At 33.8% G+C, this 8,971-nt stretch overlaps 1 pseudogene; it reads left to right on the top strand.

Moving 5' to 3' along the window:
- Window positions 1–3,410: 3,410 nt before the first annotated feature.
- Window positions 3,411–7,924, top strand: LOC103986948 (putative vesicle-associated membrane protein 726; annotated as a pseudogene).
- Window positions 7,925–8,971: the final 1,047 nt, after the last annotated feature.

Genomic DNA, 8,971 nt, shown 5'->3' with positions numbered 1-8,971 from the left:
AAAGATTGGAAATACCAAAAGTTAGATTAGCATAATATTAGTCCTTAATCACAAATACTTGTAAGATTAGCGTCATATTGTAGATGTACAGTAAAGAGGGCTAATTAAAAACTATCCTGATCTTTAAACTTAAAAAATTTATATTATAATATGTAAATAAAATATTTAACTTCATTTATTTCAATACGATCCATAAAAATATAACACGTGACAGCATATACAAAAATAATACGAAAATAATTGATAAAAATATAATTTTAACGATCGATAAAAAGATAATTTTAAAATCTCAATTATATTTTTGATGGTAATGAGATTGTGGGTGGTTGGTGATTAGTAAAAACGCTATGAACTTCTTGGAGGGAGGAGAAGGATAAGGAAGGAGAGCGAATGTGAAATGTGAGACAAAGATAGAGGAGGAAGAGAACAACGCAAATGTCGACACTCTACATCTACGTCGGTGCCGCACGACAACTATGTCAGTGTCGATGCAAATGTGAAGTAACAAAAGTGTCGCTCTATATCTACGTCGACACTGATAATAATGCAAGGAAGGATGGTGCTCATCCTTCTTCCCCTCTTCCATAATCTCTCATCCTTTTCCCCTTTTGTTGCTTGGCATGCACAAGGGGTGGGAAGACGGATGAGCGATGCTCGGCATCCCCACATCGCTCATCCTTCTTCCCACTCCTTGTGCATGCCAAGCAACAAAAGGGGAAAAGGATGAGAGATAAGGGAAGAAGGATGAGCACCATCCTTCCCCATATTACTTACTATCTGTTAGTGTTGACATAGATATAGAGTGGCATCTGCATCGGCACTAATGTAGTTGCCAAGCGGCATTGATGCAAATGCAAAGCATCGACATCTGCATCATTATCTTCTTCCTCTCTCTTTACCTCACCTCTCAGCCACCACTCTCCCTCCTCGTTCTCCTCCTCCCCCCATAAGAAGTTCTTAGTGTTCTTGTTGACAACTGCATCATTCTTGCTAATCACAACCATTTGCAACCTCTAGCGACGTCATCATCCACCATCATTGAAAACGTAATTTGAACATTGAAATTACCATTTTGTCTATCGTTTTCGTGTTATTTATGCATATACTACCATGTGTTGTATTTTCCGTCGGTAAAATCGATAGCATCAGGGTAAATGAAGTTAAACATTTCACTTTTATAACTATAAAAATTTTAATATAATTTTTTTAAAATCTAAGGATCAGAATGTTAGTCTAAAAAGTAATATTGATAATAGGATGATTATTCATGTCTTCTATCCTTTTTATAAAATTATAAAATAGATTATTATCGATTATAATTCAACTCCTAAGTACGGCTAATTGTCTAAAGGGCTTATTCTTAATATTTATATAGGTTTTGATTGAGAATTCATTCAAAACTACAATCATCATCATCTGTCTACCCGAGTAAATAAGGATGATGAAGATAATGCTTCGATGGCAAAATAAAGATCCAAGTAACGACGAAAGTTCCATTAATTTTCTTTGTATAAGCCTCACAAAAACACGGAGAAATAATAAGCAAAAGGTTATAATAGGTAATGAGTTCCTGGGCTTTATTTAAGAAACGGGACAATCTTGTGCTAAAATAATTAAAGTAAAAAAAAAATATTTTTAAGTAAGAAACACTAATATAAATCTATCTTATATGTGATAGGTAATCTGTCATCCGGCACATGATTGCCATATGAGATTCAAGTCATCCACTTCAAAGAAAAATATAAGCTTCCTTCTTCTTCATACGATAATGACAAGCAAGACAATCTTAAGCTTCCTTCTCTCCCTTTATGACAAGAAAAATAATTTTAATTTTTTCTCTTCCTTTAAGGTCATCACAAGCTTAGTTCCTCTATTTATAAAAACATATTCTAAACAAGGAAAAGGAGAGAGCTCTCTCATTTTATGAACTATTTGAGAATATATTTAGGGGCCTCATATTATTAATTTGAGCATTAGAAAAATTGGGTCTAGAAACCTCTTTCGATCTTAATCTTCATGTAAGTGGTACATCGAGAATACAATACCTCCACCTTAGGAGTACAATACTTTTAACTTGGGAGCGTGAATACATCTACCTTAATAGCGCAATACTTTCATATCGGGAGTGCAATACTTCGAGATACTTCGGACATTCATATACACACGGGTCTGGACCACGTCGGGTTGACTAAGACATCACGATATTTTTTTTCTAACAATATCTAATCATCAAAAATATATTTATTTTAAATTTTATTTGATAAATTTTTACACTTAATGTGATGGTATACCAGACCAATCAATTAGTACCTCATTCAATAAATTTTTCATATTTAAAATATTTATCTAGTAATAATATATTTACTTATCAAAGAATAATGATTCCAAATACTCGATTTTTATACATAAAGCATACATAAAATATTAGAACATACTTATTGAATTTGATGATTAAAAATTTTATCTATTATTTTTTATTAAAATATTACTCATAATGGTGTATTAGGTCTATTTAACAAAGATTGGGAGGTTGAGACCTTATCAAATATATTTCGAGTCAATTTCCAAAATAAGTTCATACTTCAAAATATTTCACTGAGATGCCTCTACTTTAAAATTTTTTGAAACAATATATATTTTTTTTCAAAAATGACCCATTTACACCTATTGGCCATTGCCCTTTACCTCGTGTGGTCATGCTTTCACCCCGAATAAGCACTCGTAGCCATTACCATTGTCGCTTGTAGACCCATCCTCTCTACTCACCCATGGCCCTTCTCATCACCAGCAAGCCCCCCTTGTGTTGTTAACCATAAGAGAAGAAAGAGATGAGGCGACCCATGTGCCCTCGCTATTGACTATAAAGGAGAAAGGAGGGAAAGGGCACTCATAAATTTCAAAAAGTAGAGTTTTTTTTTCAAAAATTCACTCATAAATTTTTATATATTAAATTATAAACAATTTGATTAACAATGATAAGATTTTGGGATCAAATATAATTTATTATTTGTAAATAAAAAAGTTAAAAATAAGGATAATATACCAATAACCCTATCTTCATTTAATAAAATAATATTTTTTTTAATTCGTAAAAATTAAATAATAAAAAATTATAATCCGATAATGTCCGACAAACAAATAGTAAAATTCAAAAACAAAAATTGTCATTTGGATTTCGTCCCTACACATTGGATCTCATACCATCTAAAATTAACTGTTAAGCGATGACCATTAAATGAATTTTCTAAAAAAAAAAGGTGTAAATAAAGATAAACATTATTTTTAATTCATAAATGCATCAAAAACTTGGACAATACCAAAACCAACCTCAACAACTGCTGTCATCCCTTAACATCGAAGAGGGTAAGGGCAAAACACGCTTCTCCCTGAAACGGAACGGATCCCTCCCAAAAATAGAACCCGTGGGGTGCATAAACATTTATTCTTGGCATCATTTCCCCGAGCTTCCAAATGCGAATAATAAAAACAGAACAGCCCCTTTTTACGTCGTCATTGCTCGATCTCCTCACGCTCCTCCTCCCTTAGAGCTTCTGCAGATCTAGGGTTACGGTTTCTCCTTCTGGTGGCGGGGAGATGGGGCAGCAATCTCTGATCTATAGTTTCGTCGCCCGAGGGACGGTGATCTTGGCGGAATACACCGAGTTCACCGGCAACTTCACCACCGTCGCCTCCCAATGCCTCCAAAAGCTCCCCGCCACCAGCAACAAGTTTACCTACAATTGCGACGGCCACACCTTCAATTACCTCGTCCAAGATGGTTACAGTGAGTCCCCGAATCCCCTGTCTTGCGATTTGGTCGATTTTTGTCGCGTTTCTATCTTGCGGTTGATCGGTGGGGAGAATGTTAGCTCCGTGGCGTAGTTTTGGATGGATCGTGTAAGGTTTTGTGCGATTGATTCGGTTGCTTCCGTGGTTTCTGGTGTTCTTGGACCACGTGTTATGTTTTTGAACGTTGGGAATAGATGCATGAATGTGCAACATTTAAAGATTGTCTTTTTCTTCTTCGTGTAGGTCAAAAATAATATATTAAGCTCTAATAAATAGCAATACTTAAGCCAATCAAAAAAGGAATGGAACAATAAAGAATACAATCACATGCAAGGCAAGATAAATTAAAATTGTTACAATTTCTAAAGTCCTCTTTAGATCAACTATCCACAAGAATAACTTTTGGTCCATAATATAATCACCTAGATGCGCTTTACAAATACACCATGGAGAAAGCTAATATCTTATCAATAGAGATGTTAAATAACAGAGTAGGAGTAAGTTTTTCATAAATCAATACCAATCATCGAGCTTAATGTTAATTCTAATGAAATTAAAAAGAATGAGTGCTGAAAATCATGAAAGTCAACATAAATCAGCCATCTAATCAATAAAGGTTTCTACTTCTCTGATAGAATATTATGCTTTCTCCCTCAAACATTCTCTTTTGTTTCTTTCTTTTTTTTTTCTTTGCAAGTTACGATAACGATTTCTTTATTTACACATTGTTAGTCTCTTTCAGACAGATTTCTTTTTCAAATATGTATTGTTCTTAATATTGTCATCAACAATTAGCATGTCATCTAATAAAGCAAGAAAATATTGGAAGGACTTTATTCAAGTTCGAATGAAACTAATTTAGAGACCTTACTTCTGAAAATTTATTGGATATTTTATATTTTTAAATTAATATCTTAGATATGAATTTTCTTTTGTTTTTTTGTTTACAGAAAATTATTTTATTTTTTGGAAAAACATATTTCTATTTTTAATGTATCTTCTTTACTTGAAACAAGTATTTATGCTAAATTTCTAAAAAGAGTTATTAAATTAGAGTTCTAAATTAAATATCTCAGATTCATTTATAAAAATATTTTTTTTCAAATAAAATTATAATTGTTCAAAAATAATTATTTTAGAAATATCAACAGATTTTGTTTCTTATAAAAGAAGTCTGTTCAGCAAAAAATGTTACTGATTCAGAAAACACAAATTTAGAAAACTGAACATTTCTATCTTTAAAAGACAGTTTTTATTTTTACCTGTCAAATTAGTTTTCTATTTGATAAAAGAGTTTTATTAGCTGTTTTATTTCTATATGATATTTAATTTAAAACAGTATTTTATTCATTGTTAAAAATAATACTTATTTGGACCAGCTTGCAAATATTTTTACATCCCCTTTTCCGGAATAAATAGTCACTTATTTTTTTTATTTCGAAATGAAACTCCTGGTCTTTCATTCTAAGTAGTTTTAAATTTTGTCTAGAATGTTTCAAAATTTACATCTTTTCCTTGACTTATTCAACTATTCTGTGTTGTAATACTTTAAAATTATAAAAATTAGATCTAAATATCAGGATTTAAATTTCATAACTATCGTTAATTATTTTAAATTATAATTTTGAATTAAAGGGAAATAAAAGTTCTTACGAATAGGTATCTTATAATTATTTGCTTGAAACAAATATCATAACAAATTAAAAAAATGAAGAATATAGAAATTATCAATTGCATTTTTGCTCAATGAATAAACGACGACAACAATGATCAAGACATTTGCATGATATAGCTCTTCTTGATTTATCTTTTTGCTTACGAAAAATTTAGAATTTGCCTAGTGACCCTAGATTAATCTTCAATCTCAAGTTGTGGTTCAATTTCTCAAATTTATTTTTTATACAAATATTTTTGAAAAGTTTTTTATTACATTAGATAGTGCATAATATTGTTATGTGGACTTGAACATAAAATCTATCACTTTTGCAATTATACACTAGCACAACAACAATGATCAAGACAATAAAACACTAGTGCATCAACAAAGACAATTGCTCAATAATAAAACAATTGCTCAAAATTTGTTAGGTGGAAAGAACAGTTAGAAGCTTGGTTAATCACATTAGGTCTAGAATATTCTCATCTTCTCTAGCCTTTTCTAAATTTGGTCCATTAGACCAATTTAATTTTTTGAAGATTGAGAAATCCCTTGACTAGATTTAGAATCTTTACAACTAAAAGTTTACCTGTCAAGTTATATGAAATGTTTATAAAATATAAAACAGTTAAAGTTTTTAAGAAGCTCCATAGGATACCTCTCTTAGGGATGCAAGGAGCCTTTGATTCACCGCATGACAAGTTAAACATATTCATTATTTGCTTCCCAAAACCAAAGTAACTGTATCTTTGGTAGTTAGGTCAACTGCCCTTCTTGTTTTGGTAGATATAGTTAATGATGAACTAGCAAATTGCACATGGATGCTGTCAATAACTAGCCATAAATAATTTTAGTTCCTTCAAGTAAACCCTAGAAACAAATGTTTTTCCTTATTAACAGGTATATAGTTAGCTATTAGGCTAACACGATGGAATCAAGTGGTTACTGATGTTTTTTCTTTAATTGGTGTTTAACTAGATGCTCAACCATTTTTTGCTGCGCATAATACGGATGAAATGACTCATAGTAGCATACAAGACATACAAAGCTAGAAGATTATACATGTCACATTTATATAGCTTGTTTCTTGGAGGATGTTGTTGAAGTTCCTTCCTCTCTGAGCACTAGCCACCACTGCTATTTTAGTTGCAACTATAATTAGTAACTATACTGCCGGCATCCAAACAGCTACACGTGCAATTGCAACTTGTAGCATTTTCTTTTTGCTCACAAGAAGCACTTGTTGGAATTTCCACTAAACGACACACTGGATTCTAACAAAAGTGTTGTCAACAGGAACAACATAGGTTCACAAACCATGGTGGTATTTTTCTCAATGTGTTTTGGTCTCACACGTGCCTTTTGACATATTTCTCCAAGTCCCATTACTTTGTCCAAATAGCAAGGGCCAGGTTACTAGGTTTCTTGTAATAGGTTAATGGTTGTTTACCTTCCAGACATTCTAATAGATGCTTCTTGTATTGGTTTTACTTATTGGAGCTTAATTGAGATATCATTGTTGCAGCTTATTGTGTGGTTGCTGTTGAGTCGGCTGGCAGGCAAATTCCCATAGCCTTTCTAGAGAGGGTTAAGGAGGACTTCAATAAAAGATATGGAGGAGGAAAAGCTTCAACGGCTACAGCCAAAAGTCTAAACCGAGAGTTCAAGTACCTTTTTTTCTCCTCCAACCTAGTTGTTGTAGGTTTGTTTTAGCATATTAGATTATGAAGTTATCGCTGACGTATCAGGTCTAAGCTTAAGGAGCACATGAAATATTGCGTGGAGCACCCTGAGGAGATAAACAAACTGGCCAAAGTGAAAGCTCAGGTTTCTGAAGTAAAAGGAGTCATGATGGAAAATATTGAGAAGGTGATGTTTTTTTCTGTTTAATCCTCCAGTTATGTGTGAAGTTTATTTATCCCAACTTGTTTTCTTGCCGATACAAAAAGTAAGTTATTATTCCCATTTCTGCTGTTTTTAGGTTCTTGATCGTGGGGAGAAAATTGAGCTGCTTGTTGACAAAACAGAAAACCTTCGCTCCCAGGTACAAAATGCATTTTGTCATACATAAGTATGGATGTAGTAGGTAGTAGTATATTTGTTAGTTGTTTTGGATAGGAGAATTTGTGGTCTTTTTCTACTCATTTCTAGCATGTTGATCTTGATTTTTCATGTTCATAGTTCTAATGGATCTCCGACATATGGAATTTCAGGCACAAGATTTCAGGCAACAGGGTACAAAGATGAAGAGGAAACTGTGGATAGAGAATATGAAGATAAAGCTGATTGTCTTTGGCATCATTATCGCACTAATTCTCCTCATATTTTTGTCTATTTGCCATGGCTTCCAGTGCTTCTGAGTGCCCACTGCCGCCTCTCCTTTCTATATGAATATATCATTTACAACTTACACATATTGTTGCTTTACATGGTTTAGCATATTCTATAATAAATGAGGATTTTACAGCTTCACTTTAATCACCCAGAATCTTGGATTGACTTTGTATGTTCTTTCTTGTTATATGAGTTGAAACTCTGATGTAAAGTTCAAAATTTATAGTTTCACTGCATGTCATGGACGATCCATTGTTTGCTGTTTGCACTGGAGCAGAATAAGAAGTCACACCTGTAATAATTTAGCAGAGATGTCATCATTTGGAATTGGATGATTTCCTTTTACACTGAAGCAGCCATTGTAAAAATTGTAATCATTAGCTGAGATGTTTGCCCGGGATCCGCCAAATTGCTTACTCAGAAGGTGGCTTAAATCTCCAACCAAGATGTCAGGTTGGTTACACACAAATCTAAAAATTGAATTCCCTCAATTGTCAGGAGAATTAAGCCTCAGTATGACTGAATCCAAATCTTGAAGCATTTGATGTCTATGTCATCTCATCACTTTTTGTTCCCATCCAGTACACATCTTCTTCTGTCATGAACTGTATTCGGTGTTTCCCAATGGCAATGTAGCCCTTTTTCTCCTTGTTCTTGTTTTATTTTGATGGTCCATTTGTCCCTCTCTGTAGTTTACTGGGACCATCTACTTCTACACATTGCCTCTCTCTCTCTCTCTCAGTTGCAAACCACGGAGTCCCTCACTCACATCCAACTTTAATGTATTGGGCAAGAAAGGTGGATCAGAACACGCTTGGTTGAGCTGAGCACGAGCAGTTTTGAGCTCCAACACAAAGCCAAGCATATAAAGCAGTTCGTGGGGCCATTTTTGGTCCCAAGCATGGGATTCTTCTTATCGTATTCCTTTTTTGCATTTACTTTTAGATTGTACGAAACTGCACCAAAAAATGCCTCCCATCTCTTGAAGATACGTAAAGAGAAAGACACACACACCAATCCCCTCCACAAGACAACAGCATCCCACACCTCTCTCCCTGGCTTTGCTCTTCCGACTCCGATCGGCAACTTGCTGTTCCAAGGGAGGAGGATTTAGGAGAAGGGGAAGAATGTGCGGTGGTAGGTCCACGAGGGCCTTGGTTACTGGCCTAGTATGCTGCTTGTGTATCGAGC

The sequence above is a fragment of the Musa acuminata genome, chromosome BXJ3-6 (genome assembly GCF_036884655.1).
Source record: "Musa acuminata AAA Group cultivar baxijiao chromosome BXJ3-6, Cavendish_Baxijiao_AAA, whole genome shotgun sequence".
Lineage (NCBI taxonomy): Eukaryota > Viridiplantae > Streptophyta > Magnoliopsida > Zingiberales > Musaceae > Musa > Musa acuminata.
The sequence above is the reverse complement of the archived record's forward strand: the minus strand, read 5'-3'. Positions and strand labels throughout refer to the sequence as shown.